This window comes from Dipodomys merriami, unplaced genomic scaffold (assembly GCF_024711535.1).
Source record: "Dipodomys merriami isolate MVZ:Mamm:240054 unplaced genomic scaffold, mDipMer1.0.p SCAF_1556, whole genome shotgun sequence".
NCBI lineage: Eukaryota > Metazoa > Chordata > Mammalia > Rodentia > Heteromyidae > Dipodomys > Dipodomys merriami.
Genome location: NW_027202889.1, coordinates 22,501 through 37,500, shown reverse-complemented (window position 1 = coordinate 37,500; position 15,000 = coordinate 22,501).

The following is a 15,000-nucleotide window of genomic DNA, read 5'->3' as shown; positions in this document are numbered from 1 at the left end:
ACGCCTCAAAGACCCCGCGAGCGCCCGCGGAGCCACCCGCGCCAGCAGGGCCCCACCGCACCCATCCACACCGCCGGACACGGCACCCATCATCGACCGCCTCTTTTTCGGCCGCGTGAGCAAGGGCCCACACACACCGGGATCCTCGGCTCCGGAGGGCCAGAACCCCCCCGAGCGGCACACCACCACGGGCACGGCGGCCCCGGAACACCGCGGGGCCCGGCGCCCGGCACGGCGCCGTCGTCGCCAACGGGCGGCGGCCCACACAGACGCTCGGGAACAGCGTCGCCAGGGGCCGGAGGGGGAGGGGGACGGGACCCCCCAAAAACCCCACGGCACCCCAAGCACGAGGCCGGGAAGCCACACACCACACGCCCTCGCATCGCGACCCAGCACAGGCTCCAGGCTCCGCCACTCGACACACCGCGCGCGAGGCAGGGGCGGGGACGGATCGGGAACGTCCTCCACTCACCACACCAGACGACGGCCCGGGAGAGGCCCCGCGGGACCCTCCCCCAGCTCGGAGGGGGGAGGCGCGGGCACGCAGTTACCAACGCGGGCAGCCACTAACGCTCAAAAGCGGGACAGGGAGCGGCAGGGCCGCGGGAGCCCATCGGGGGCGGGCCCCCGCCAACCCGGCAGCGAACGCCGCCTCCCGAACGAGGATCGCTAGAGAACCTCTCCTCACTCTGAGGGTGGCCCGCACCCAACCCCGACGGGAACCCCGCCGGGACCAGCACACATCAAAGGCGTCCATCCTTCCCACCACGGGTGGCAGGGAGGGGTGGGGCGGGGGGGGGTCTGCGGCAGCAGCAACACCAACCCTGGTCGGTCGGCCTTGCCGTGCGGGGCCAGAGCAAAGTCGCGCACACGGGCGGGGAAGCCCGCACAGGCCCGGCTCGCCTCCCACTGCAACATCTCAGGTCCCCCGGTGCAACAAGAGCCAGGTGACACGGCAGGGAAGACAAGCCAGGACCAGGGCCGGCAGCTCATGCGGGGAAGCCACCCGCCCGGCGCAACAAGGGAAGAGCGCTCCTCCTCTGGGGAACCGCCTCGACCCCCCCCCAGCAGAGACGTCAATCTCTGCGATAACTTTTTTCTCACTCGCACAAGCCCCACAAACCCAAGGACGGCCGGGACACACCACGGGCAGCAGGCTGGCACAAGGCAACGGACAACGCCGGGATCGGGAACGACACCACCACTCAGCCTCAGGCACCTGAGAGAACCGACCGGGAGCGTTCCGGGAGCACCGCAAGAGGGCAGAGCGCGAGGCGCGGCTTTTCACACCACACAGCACGGGCAAGCACGGAGCACCGACCCTCCCTCTCCGCGGAGAGAGCCGACCCCCGTGCCGATAACGAGTCACGGGAAGAGAGGAGCAAGATCAGGGGCGCCCCCCCTCCTCCAGCGTGTACAAGTCCCCGACCTCACGGCGAGGGCAGGGAGAGCGCAGCCGGACCCGGTTGCCGCACCCCTGCCTCCCCGCACACCACCGGCGCCGGCACGGTGGGACGGTGAGGGCAGGGGCCCACGGGCAGAACGAGAAGAGCGGTCCCATTCGCCATGAATGTCCGTCCCTCGCCTGGCGCAGCTTAGGCCCGGGCCCGAAGGAGATCGCAACGTCACCACATCAATCACACCGAGGGGGCGGAGAAGACAGCCACACGGCACTCGGGAGGCGGTGGGGCCCAGGAAGCTCGGCTCCCGAGAGGGCCAACAGCCTGGGATAAAAGCGTAGCCAGGACAGACAACCTTTCGTGAGTAACGAGCGAGGTAAAAGGAAAAAAAAAAAAAAAAAAGAAAAAAAAGAAAAAAAAACTTAAAAAAATAAAAAAATAAAAAAAGTACCACGGGCTTCAGCGTCCCTGGCGCTCGGGATTACCAGGACACCTCCACCGGGCACAGAGCCGAAAGAAGCTAGAGAGGAAAAAAAGAAAAAGAAAAAGAACCACGGACAGCGCTCGGGAGTAGCGCAGGTCAGCGGCCGACCAGGCCCGCCATCGGGAAGCGGCAGGTCGGGGGAGTTGGAGCTAGGGGCGATAGGGGGGAAAAAAAAAAAAAAAAAAAAGCCACGGAGGTCGGACGAGCACGACGGCAGGACGGGGATGCCGCACACGCACAGGCAAGGCAAGGCAGGACTCGCCCCCCGCCTTTTCCTCCTCAAGCCGGCCACGGCGAGGGAAGCACACCGCGCGGGCCTACCTATGCACCCCAGGCAACCAACCACTCTCCTCCTCGGCGTGCCGAGGCAAGGGCCAGAATCCGGCACCGGGAGCGGGGGAGAGATCAAGGACGACGGGACTCACTCAGCCACCAACCAACCACCACCACCACCACCACCACCACCACACCCACGAGCCACCACAGGGGCAAGGCCTGCTCAGGGCAGCGGGAGCCCGGGGTGCGGGGGGAAGGGCAGGGGGACCCGGACCGGGAAGAGACGGGAAAGGCCCGGCACACAGCATCCGAGAGAGCCCCAAAAGACCCGCTGACAGCCACCGGGACACAGCATGCCAGCACCCTTCCTGCAGGTACAAAAATCCTCACGTCACCACGCCAAAACCAGCTGGTCACGCAGGGGCGACAACTCGCTGGCGACAGGGACCTCTCGGAAACCACATCGGGGACACCTGTCCCCAACACGTCCCCAACAGAGCCAGACACGGAACTCTCAGGGACAGCTGGTCGACCACATAAGGCGAAGACAGACGAAGAGAGAGGGCGGGAGCGGGGTCAGGGGACGCACCCGCCCCACTACCCCGGGTGCGCACGGGCTCACGGCACGAGCGGCACGGGGAGCCCTTCCCCCGGCAGACGCGAGGCACCCACTCCGAGAGGCACCCAGCCACCACACCCACACCGCGCGGGGGTCGGTGGTGAGCGCCCCTGCCGCCAGCACGCACACACGCGGGACTCCCGGGCTCGGGTCCCCGACTCCCGAGGTGCTCCCTCCACCTCGACTTTTCCCCCTACGCAGGGCCCACCGGGCAAGTCCCCGCCATCGCGCACACCGCAGACGGTAGGTAGGTAGGTCCCGGCCCCGAGGCTCGCCCTCGGCCGTGCCCACGGCTCCTCGCGCCGGAGAAGTCTGTCCTCCGGCCTCCGGGGCCGTGGAGAAGGCCGTGGAGGAAGGCCACACGGGGCGCGCGACCCAGGCCCCTCGCGCCCGGCACGCGCCAAGCGCTCACTCGGAGGTGACTCCGACGACCATCCTATGTCGGGGAGGGGCGGGGTGTAGGTCCCGGCCCCGAGGCTCGCCTCGGCCGTGCCCACGGCTCCTCCCGCCGCAGAGGTCTGGCCTCTGGCCTCCGGGGGCCCATGGAGGGAGACCACACGGGGCCGGCGACCCAGGCCCCTCGCGCCCGGCACGCGCCAAGCGCTCACTCGGAGGTGACTCCGACGACCATCCTATGTCGGGGAGGGGGGGGGGTGTAGGTCCCGGCCCCGAGGCTCGCCTCGGCCGTGCCCACGGCTCCTCCCGCCGCAGAGGTCTGTCCTCCGGCCCTCCGGGGCCGTGGAGGGAGACCACACGGGGCCGGCGACCCAGGCCCTCGCGCCCGGCACGCGCCAAGCGCTCACTCGGAGGTGACTCCGGGGAGGGGGGGGTGGTCCGAGTCCGGGCCGGGACCGGCCCCACCACCTAGCGGCTCACCCGGGGACCCTTTCCCCCGACTCCCGAGACGTCCCTCGTACTCTCCTTCTTTCGCCCTCAAAGACCAGAGTCCAGGGAGGGGAGGAGGACAAGGCGTCGGGCCCAGACAGAACTACGGGAGGGGAGGAGGACAAGGCGTCGGCCCAGACAGAACTACTGGTCGACCCCGACCAAGCCGCCACCCCCGGCACAGACCGGGCACGGAAGAGAGAGCGGCGACTCACGGCCCCACCCCGCGCTCGCCTGCGGGCGCAAAGTCCGACAGAACAGCCGCCCCGGCGCCACAGCGACACCACGGCGACAGTCGCGCCCGGCACCCGGTAGAGGCCGGGCCTCCGCCCGGCTCGCTGCCGCCAGACCTCCTCCTTCACTCGCTCGCTCGGCTGAGAACGAGGGGACTGTCATATCAAGGCGGACGCCAGGGGGAGCACGACAACCGCCTTCCAACGACCGACTCCACCGAGCCGCCGTACCCCGGATCGGCGCGCGCCGGCCGGCTCTGAGCTCCGGAGACACAGAACACGGAAACGAATCGCCTCACTCCCCACCGCCACGCACCGAGAGGCACAACCTAGGTCAGGACCTGCAGCCGGGTCCTCTCTGCGACCTCACGAACGACACCAGAGCCACCAGAGACCTAGACCGAGATCGAGCCGCCGCCGCCGCCGCCGCCGCCAGCGACCAAAGTGAAACCAGGAACCAGGACGGGAGTCGCCCGAACGGAGCGGCCCGAACCCGAGAACCGGGAAGCCGGGATCGGTCCCAAGCAGGAAGGGGCGGCAAAGACGGCAGGCCTGCACCACGAGAGAAAACGAACCGGCCACCCGCACGACCTCCGCCGCCCGTGGCAAGACCCCCACCCCCACCCAACATGGCCAGAAAAGGGCAAGTGAGCGCTCGTCCCACCGTCTGCCCGCCCGTCTTTTTTTTTTTTTTGGGGGGGGGTGTTTGTACGTTTTGTTTTCTTTTTCCCCCAGATGGAAACCAGAAAGAAACAACAACAACAACAACAACAACAACAACAACAACAACAACAACAACAAAAAACTCCCAAAGATGGGTCGGCTCCAGCAAGAGACGAGCCCTCGGGAGGCACCCCGCTCACTTGTGAAAGTCCGCCGCCCGCCCGCCCCACAACACGCTCCCTCCCCCCGCCCCCACCCGCCCCCCCCCCTCACAGGCAGGGAAAGGGCAGGGGGAAGGCCAGAGAGAGGTTTCTTCTAACACAGAGAGGGTAGGTACACGTCACGCACACAGGTCTGGAAACCCACGGTGACAGCGCCATGGGAAGCGTGAGTCCACTCACCCATCACTAAATGACAGGAAAGCCAAACGAGAGCCGCTGGCTGGGCAGAAAAGGCCTTTGACAAAATTCAACATTCATTCATGCTAAAAGCTCTGGAGAAAATAGGAATAGAAGGAACATTTCTAAAAACAATAAAAGCCATTTATGACAGACCAATAGCCAATATTATACTTAATGGGGAAAAGCTACAACCAATTCTCCTAAAATCAGGAACAAGGCAAGGATGCCCACTGTCTCCACTCCTCTTCAATATAGTCCTAGAACCCTTAGCCAGGGCAATAAGGCAAGAAAAAGACATTAAAGGGATCCGCATAGGAAAAGAAGAAGTTAAACTATCCCTTTTTGCAGACGACATGATTCTATACCTCCAAGATCCCAAAAACTCCATCCCCAAACTCTTAGAAATCATAAATCACTTTGGCAAAATAGCAGGATACAAAATAAACCCACAAAAATCAGTTGCCTTCCTATACACTGATAATGTACAGGAAGAGAGGGAAATAAAGGGAGCAACCCCATTCACAATAACCTCCCGAAAAATAAAATATTTAGGAATTAACCTAACCAAAGATGTAAAAGAACTATTTAATGAGAACTATAAAAAGTTAAAGAAAGAAATTGCAGAAGACACTAGGAAATGGAAAGACCTCCCATGCTCCTGGATAGGCCGACTTAATATAGTAAAGATGGTAATACTTCCAAAACTAATATACAAATTCAACGCAATTCCTATTAAAATCCCAATGACGTACATCACTGAAATACAGAAAACAGTCCAAAAATTCATATGGAACAACAAAAGACCTAGAATAGCCAAAACAATTCTAGGGGATAAAGACAATATGGGAGGGCTATCCATGCCGAACTTCAAACTCTACTACAGAGCTATAATAACAAAGACAGCATGGTACTGGCACAAAAACAGACCCGAAGACCAATGGAACAGAATAGAAGATCCAGAAATAAATCCACAGGCCTACAGCCAGCTGATATTCGACAAAGGAGCCAAAGACATACAATGGAAGAAACACAGCCTCTTCAACCGCTGGTACTGGGAAAACTGGGCAGCCACATGCAGAAAACTAAAAGTGGACCCCAGCCTATCACCATGCACCAACATCAACTCAAAATGGATTAAAGACCTTAACATTAAACCTGAATCTCTGAAACTACTGCAGGACAGAGTAGGAGAGACACTTGAACTAATAGGCACAGGAAGGAACTTCCTGAACAGAGTCCCAGGGTCACAACAAATTGGAGAGAGACTCGACAAATGGGACTACCTTAAAATAAAAAAAAATTTAAAAAAAAAAAAAAACAGCTAGCCTTTTCTAATAGGCTCTGCCACTCTCTCTGGAGCAGGATTCGGGGCATGAGGCGATGAATCTGAACCCGACACACAGGTGTTGGAGGGTAGAGGCATCTTCACTCACATGCCTGTGGTGGAGGACCTGGACCCGAGTGTGGCGGTGCACAGTGGGTGTGGGTGTGTGTGTCTGTGACTCTGTGTGTGTGTGTCTGTGACTCTGTGTGTGTGTGTGTGTGTGTGTGTGTGTGTGTGTGTGTGTGTGTGCGCGCGGGGCTGGGGGGAGGGCAGGTAGGGAACCCTAGGAGGAAAGACAGGGAGAGACAGACGAGGGGCCCCGGCCCAAACAGAGTGGGGGGGTCAGAGGGGCGATCCTATCTCCCGGGGGGGGGGGTGAAGCATGGTTAGAACCCACAGGCCCGGCGGGCGTACTTCTCTTTGGAGTTCGCACTGGGAACATATGCGGGCAGAAGCGCCCCAGCACACACATCGCATCGCAGACGGGTAGAGAGGCAGAGCCAGGGGGTCAGGCATGGTAAACACTCTATTCCGTCAACACACACACACACACACACACACACACACACACACACACACACACACACACACACACACACACACACACACACACACACACACACACCCCTTAGGGTGTGTGTACAATATCCACAAGGTAAAAGTTTATTCATCCATTCCCCAAAGAAGAAGAAGAAGATTATGTCAGTTACAGGGAAGTAGATGGATGGACTGATGGACTAGGAGCGGGGGGGGGGGGGGGGCAGAGGGGGGGGGTGCCGGCGGCGGCGGAGAAGAACCTAGAACAGGTGATGCCAGGGGAAGACAGACCGGCGGAGAGACAGACAGACCGACCAACCAACGGCACCTGTTTTCTCTCCTACATGGATGCTAGACCTAAACTATAACTGGACATGGTAAGCTACACAGCACTCCGGGCAAACAGAGTGTGTGTGTGTCCCCGTGTGTGTGACACACATACTGTCCTTTTGTCAGAAGGTGTAACTTCTCTGAGCATTTAAGATATTGCAGAGAAGACACAAGACGTAATATCCGTAAGTGGCACGACTGTGAACGTATTATAACAACCGGACGTGTGAGGACCAAAGCTGGAATTAGGAGGACAGAAATGTACCTGTCCTCACGCTTTGGGTCATGATCACAAGTACATTTGGTTTAGGATCTTTCAAAACACATCGATGTATCCTTCTGGACACGATGGTCTAGGACCACACTAGTCAATAGCCACTTCAAAGCCAGATCCGCGGTTGGATACGTTTCAATTGGCTTATATTGCATCCTCCAATATTTTTCTCTTCTTTTTATTCTACCTTCTCACTAAAGATCCAGTGGTATAAAGCTACTTTTATTCTCTTAATATTCCATAACTGAAGTGATCTGCTTTGTTTTGCAGCTTTCTCAGCTTAATTCACTGAGGCCTATTTAGTCACACATGATGAGAGGTCCAGAAACATCTTTGGGGCCACGGATGGCTTTTGTAAAGTCCATTTGGGGAAATAGCAAATATAATCTACCATGTCCTAAAATGTAACAGATTATCTCTATGGGGCCGATAGAAATATCCAGATGTGCCCTGTCAACAGCCAGTTATTTTAATTTACTTAAGGGAAATCAAGTGAATAAAAGTCTATATAGTTCAAGAAATTGTATTCTGATACCTATATAAAAAGTTTACCTGAGTGGGTGAGGACATTTGCATGAAATTTCACCTAGGGCAGCACTTGATATTTATAACTCTCCCTAAACTATTGCATTGCCTGTTTTCCATTTTCTTGGCACTCCTTTAGAAATGTTCCCGTCTCAATCTTTCACCCACTGCAGCCGTGGGACCCTTTTTCATAATACGGACGTAAAGACATTTGTGGTACCGTATATAAATTACAACCGTAGGGGCTGGGAAGGTGGCTCAGTGGTAGAGTGCTTGCCTTGCATGCCTGAGGCCCTGGGTTCGATTCCTCAGCACCACATTAAGCAAAAAGAAAAAAGCCGGAAGTGGCGCTGTGGCTCAAGTGGTAGAGCGCTAGCCTTGAGCTGAAGAGCTGAGGGACAGCGCCCAGGCCCAGAGTTCAGGCCCCACGACCGGATCCAAAAAAAAAAAAAAAAAAAATTACAACCGTAAATAAACTGGTACAGTTTGCTCGTAAGACATAATATCCAAACGAATTCCGTGTCCAGAAAATAACGAAAAAAAACACCCCCTGCGGGCCCCCCTCCCCCTCCGCTCGGCCCTCCCTTCAAGAACATTTCCTTGTTTGCTGTTGTTTCGTTTTGTTTCGTTGTAAATAAATAAAGCCGCAGAAGAGAGCCGGCGATACCTCATCGCTACTCTCGCGAGAGTCTCTCGGACTCTCGCGAGAGTCGCCAGCCCCCGCCATCAGCACCGAATCATTCCCTGTCACTCCACACGGTGTCCAGTAGGTGGCACCCCAAAACAAGGAAAAAGAACGTCAGGCCCAAGATCGATCAAGACACTTAGGAAGGTCTTGTGAGGAAGGAACACCTCCCCCTACACACACACACACACACACACACACACACACACACACACACACACACACACACACACACACACACACACACACACACACACACACACACACACACACACACACACCCAGCACATCCCCGCCCACACAGGTCATGAATGGCAAACCCCTATGGCACAGAGAGACAGACAGACAAAACACATGGGGTGTGGAGAGAGACCGGAAATCAAAAACAAAAACAAAAACAAAAAACATTTTCCTGGCTTGACCTATGAATGGGCCTGGGCTGGCATTCTGTCCTCTGGGCCCTACAGTCAATCCATGGCGGTCGCTCCTCTCTCCTCATCACTGTAATCCTATCTGATATTTGCCAGAGCCGAACGTGCAGTGGGGACACTTTGGTTCATCGATCTAAACTAGGGCCCGGGGCGGAGGGGGTGGTGGTGGTGGAGGGGAAGCCTAGGAAGTCTGTTGCTATAGTTGGTGGCGGCGGCGGTGGTGGTGGCGGCAGTGCAAAGTGTGTGTGGGGGGAGGGGGGGAGGTAGATCACATGCTGCCATACGTGCCTGTGCCTGTGTGGTAGGAAACAGCAGCAAAGATCAAGGGGTGCAGGGTGTGTGTGTGCACGCCCCAGTCAGTCCTGGGGCTTGAACTCAGAGCCTGAGTGCTGTCCCTTGGCTCTTGTGCTCAAGACTGGCACTCTGGGGCTGGGAAGGTGGCTCAGTGGTAGAGCGCTTGCCTTGCATGCGTGAGGCCCTGGATTCGATTCCTCAGCACCACATAAGCAGAAAAAAAGCCGGAAGTGGCATTGTGGCTCAAGTGGTAGAATGCTAGCCTTAACCTGAAGAGATGAGGGACAGCGCCCAGGCCCAGAGTTCAGGCCCCACGACCGGACCCCCCCCCCCGCCCCCGCGCCAAAAAAAAAAAAAAAGAGACTGGCAGTCTGCCATTTGAGCCAAAACTCCACTTCTGGCCTTTGGGTTGCTTAATTGAAGACATGAGGCTCACCAAAGTGCAATGCCTATATACCTCTGATCATATAACAAGAAGTCTTCCCCTTTCTTTGTGTTTGTTATCATCGATGTTATTTTGTTTTCTCTTCTCCCCCCCCCCCCCATTGTTTCTTCCTTCATCTATTTCCGGGAGGGGCAAGAAATGGAGGGACCCAGGATGAAGAAGTGCAACAGTGGCACTCACTAGACACTATGTTGACACACAACCTGTGGGTGGGGAACAAACAGAACTTGAGGGAGGGAAAACCTGTGAGAGAGCCAGGGAAGGGGTGACATTGTCCAAAAAAAAAAAGTACTCTTTTTTAGGGGGTGGGGGGAGATGGGAGGGCAGGAATGGAAACAAAGGAGGAGGCAACAATGCTTGATAAGAAATGTACTCATTTCCTTGCTCGTGTCATTGTAACCACTCTGTAAGTATTTTCACATTTAACACAACTCATTAGCCGGGCGCCGGTGGCTCTCGCCTGTAATCCTAGCTACTCAGAAGGCTGAGAGCTGAGGATCACGGTTCAAAGCCAGCCCGGGCAGGATAGCGCCCAAGCCCAGAGTTCAAGCCCAACGACAAAAAAAAAAAAAACAAAAAAAAACAAAAACTTATTAATTAAAAAAAAAATGTACTCTTCCTACCTCACTTATGTAATGTAATCTTTCCTATCCTTTTTTTTTTTTTTTTTTTTTTTTTTTTTTGTCAGTGGTGGGTCTTAAACTCTGGGCCTGGGCGCTGTCCCTAAACTCTTCAGCTCAAAGCGAGTGCTCTACCGCTTGAGCCACAACACCACTTCCGATTTTCTAGTGCCTCATTGGAGATAAGAGTCTGGTGACTTTCCTGCCCTGCCTGGCTTTGAACCGTGATCCTCAGCTCTCAGCCTCCTGAGCAGCTAGGATTACAGACGCGAGCCACCGGTGTGGGCTGGCATACTGTAACCGTTCTGTATGTCACCATTTCCCTAACAATTTGTAAAAAATCAAAGGAGAGAGGGAGGGGGAGATAACAACCCCTCACGCCTGAGAAGTGAAACCCAACGGGCTTCTAACCGATCTGAGATTCTTTGAAGGTTTTTGCGATGTTAATCACAATCACAAACACAGACGGACAGTTTCTCCAGTCACTCCTTAAGAGGAACGGGGAACAGGGACAGGGAGAAGAGAGGCAGATCCTGGCCTGACCTAGGCGGGAAGATGGAGGGGAGACAAGACTCCTGAACTCCTTTTTCCCCTCACTCTCCTCCGTCCAGAGGGTGGGAGCTTAGGGGTCGGCCACGGGGACATCCCACGGTCACAGTCATGCCTCCCGGAGGGGCAGAGGGCAGAGCACAGGCAAGCATGCCAGCTTCCCCGCCCGCCCCTCCCATTCTGTCCCTGGCGGGCTTGGGCGGGAGGCATACTAGTGGCAGCGGGCGGGTGGAAGTAGTCTGACAACTCCAGCTTGCAGGAAGTCAGTGGCTGCTGGTGGTAGGCAGGGAGGGTCCCAGCAGAAAAAGACCAGAGAGAGCGCGCGCGCGCAGACTTTTCCTGCCCAAGGGCAAAAGAGGCCACTTTTGTAAAGACGGGGAGGGGGAGGGGAGGCTGATTCACTCACCCCCACCCCACCCCGCGCGCTAATGAAGTTACAGGAGCTGAGGGCTGGCCGCCCCACCCCCCACCCCGCCGGGGTGTTTCGCAGAGGACGCAGGGCGGGTCGGGGGTGGGGGTGGGGTGGGCTGGTTTAAGCCTGGAGCCCCAGTCAACTCAGGAACTCCAGGCAACGTTCCTTTGTCTTGTAAATGTCGTCATGGCAACGACTTAAGCGCCCTGGCGGAGGGGGGAGGGTGGGGGGGGGAGGAGAAAGAAGAAGAAACAAACACGCCCACCCCAGCAGGCCTGCCTGAGTTGAGGCCTTGAATTTCAACCTCAGTAGGGCCACTAAACTAATAAAAATCGTTGTAAGAAACTGTTGACGGAGGACCCTCGGGATAGGATGATTAGGCTGTGTACCCGTGAGGCGAGGTGGCCGTGTGTTCCAGCTTCGTGCCAAGAGGTTGCCTTATCTCGGCCTATCTTCCTTCCCAGAATTGAACACAGAGGCAAGCAGGATAATTTCCAGGGGGAAATGAGGCCTGGGAAAGCACCACCAGGAATTCAGAGACAAGACAGCCGGACAGCTTCCTAATGAATGGCTCCACACATCCTATTTTCTTCACTTTTCAGTCCCTCATAAACGAACAGTTATTAGGAAAGAAAACTAATAGGTGGGGGTGGGTGGTGGAAGGGAAAAGAGCAGCTCCCTTCCTCTGAGCTTTTGCCCAAACAATGAGTATACTGTGAGAAAGGAGCCAAGAGTTTCCTCAAAGAAAGGAGGAAACTTACACCGGGGAGGGAAGTAAATTTTAAAAAGAAACAGAGCATGGGTCAAAGCACCACCCCTCCCCCCCCCCCCCCCATGCATGCATGGGAAACCAACAGAATCATCTCTTAAACCCTACTACAGGCTCAAGGTAGAGAGTTTACTTTGTTTCTTTTTCCTCTGTGTGTTTTCAAGGTTTCACTTTCATTTCTGGGCACATAACCATTGGGCCTTGCCTCGGTGGGTGTTTCTCCCCCTAAAAGTATCTATCCTGTCTTTTGGGTCTTACTGTGTGTGAGTGTGTGAGTGTGTGAGTGAGCGAGTGAGTGAGTGAGTGAGTGAGTGAGTGAGTGAGGCAGCCAGGCAGCCAGGCAGCCAGGCAGCCAGGCAGCCAGGCAGCCAGCCAAGCAGCCAGCCAAGCAGCCAGCCAGGCAGTCAGTCCAGAGATCTAATGTCTCCCCTATTTTAAACGTACCTTTTGCATATGTGAGAGAAAACACACGAAACTGGTTTTCTATAGGAACATATATGTGAATACATTCACCATGGAGTGAAAAGATAGAGTCGCTTCCAAATGATATGTACAGCAGAACACCAACACATCGAGATGACTTCTGCAAGAAGCCAAGGCCCACTTTTGAAATCCCATAATGAGGAAGCCTCAGTCAGTGGCCTGGTTTGAGTCCAGGCCTCCACTTAAAAACGACCTTTACTTTGTGTTTTTATTTTTCCCTGTTTTCTTTTCCTTTCTATGACCTCTCCCCCCAACGCCCCAACCCCTTCCCTCCATAGGTCTCTCTTTCTCCTTTTCTTTCTCTGTAGTTTGAGCCCGAGAGTTACTTAATTCTCGAACTTCTGGGTTTTCCTTAGATCTGGTAACCTGTTGGACATAAAAATTTGGGAAAGCCTCAAAACAGTCACCCCCACCCCACGAAAAATAATCATGCTTGTCGCCAAAAGCTGTTAAATGAGAAAACAGTGGTCAAGTGAAGCAAATGAAGGCTGTAATAGCAACCATGTTTCTAGACTACTGTACCAAGTTTTTTTTTAAATATATATTTTTTAAATATATTTTTATTGTGAAAATACTGTACAGAGGGGTTACAATTACATGGGTAAGATAATGAGCACATTTCTTATAAGCATTGTAGCCTCCTGCTTTTTTTCCCCTTCCCATCCCTTCGTATCCTCCCCCCCCCCCCCCCGCCGTCCCCCCACCAAAGTTGTAAAGTTCGTTTTTCGACATAACGACTTGTATATCTCATTGTTTCAATGGGTCCTCCTGTAACCCTGTTTTAACAATTTGTTTTTTCCCTTCCCCTCCACATATATCAACACCAGGATTTTTTTTTTTATTAAGCAAAACAACTCAGTTATTCAGCTGTGAGTATGTCCATACAAACAAGATGCAGGAGCCTTCCATGCTGGACTGGCCAAAAAAGGGGGGAGAGCTAGGAAGGTGGCTTAGTGGTAGAGTGCTCGCTCCCCTTGCAAGCATGAGGCCCTGGGTTCGATTCCTCAGCACTATATAAACAGAAAAGGGGAGCAGTGGCACCCTGTGGCTCAAGTGGCAGAACAGTAGTGAGCCTTCAGATGAAGAGCAGAGAGACAGCACCCAGACCCAGAGTCCAAGCCTCACACCCGACGACAAAAAAACTGAAAATAATAAATATATATATGTTTGTATCACACTACATATAAGCATAGATAGATATATATGTATGTATGTGTATAAATATATGTGTATATGTATGTATATGCATGTGTGTGTCTGTGTGTGTGTGTCTGGAGAGAGAGAGAGAGAGAGAGAGAGAGAGAGAGAGAGAGAGAGAGAGAGAGAGAGAGAGAGAGAGAGAGAAAGCCAGAAGTGGTGATGTGGTTCAAATGATACAGTGCTAGACGTGAGCAAAAGAAGTTGAGTGTGATTCCTAGAAATGTTGTTTGATGATACTTTTTGTCCTATTCATGACAGATAAAACTTTCACTAACTTATGTTATGTGTTAGTATAATTACTTCATTTGATGAAATAGCTAATATATATTTTTTACCTTTCTGAGAATATAATTTTAATGAAATAAACTGTAAAATTATTCATATGTGAAAAAAAAGAAGAAGTTGAGTGACAGTGCTGAGGCCCTGACTTCAAGTCTCAGTATTGCCCACCCACCCAAAAAAATAAAGAAAAAGGAGAGAGAGGGGGGTGGGGAGAAGAAAGAGAGAAAGTAAAAAAAGGAAGGAAGGAAGGAAGGAAGGAAGGAAGGAAGGAAGGAAGGAAGGAAGGAAGGAATGGTCAATGACCTGTTTTTCTTACCTGTAGAGAAATGCCCCAAACATCTAGAAATTCAGGTTGGGGCAAAGATAAAACAGCTATCTGTACATAACTCAGCTGCCACATCTCCCCCCCCCCCCGCCTGTCTAACCCTGAAAACACCCATGAAGTCAAGGAGCTGTGTAGGTCTCTCTCCCTTCAAGAGCACCCACACTGTATTAGAGTATGTCCTTGTCTGTCTGTCTGTCTGTGTGTCTGTCTGTCTGTCTGTCTGTCTGTCTGTCTGTCTGTGCCTTTTTTGGGGGTCTGGTTGTCTCTGCTTGCCTGCTTGCTTACTTACTCCATAAAAACTCCACCAGAGTGACTCCTCCAGAAATTCTTATTCAATGATCGAAATCAAGGGTCCTAAGGGAAGAGTCCCTACATGGAAGGGTAAAAAGTCACTAACCCTCACCTGTGTTTGGTGACAAGAAGAACTCCATACCAAGAGTCTACCTTAATACATGAGGGCAGGGCAGGGAAGGAATAATTTATTCAGGTGATCTAGTCAGTCACAGTAATGGGTCTCTGGTTCCCCGTCCATGTCTCCCTCTGTGTGTGTGTGT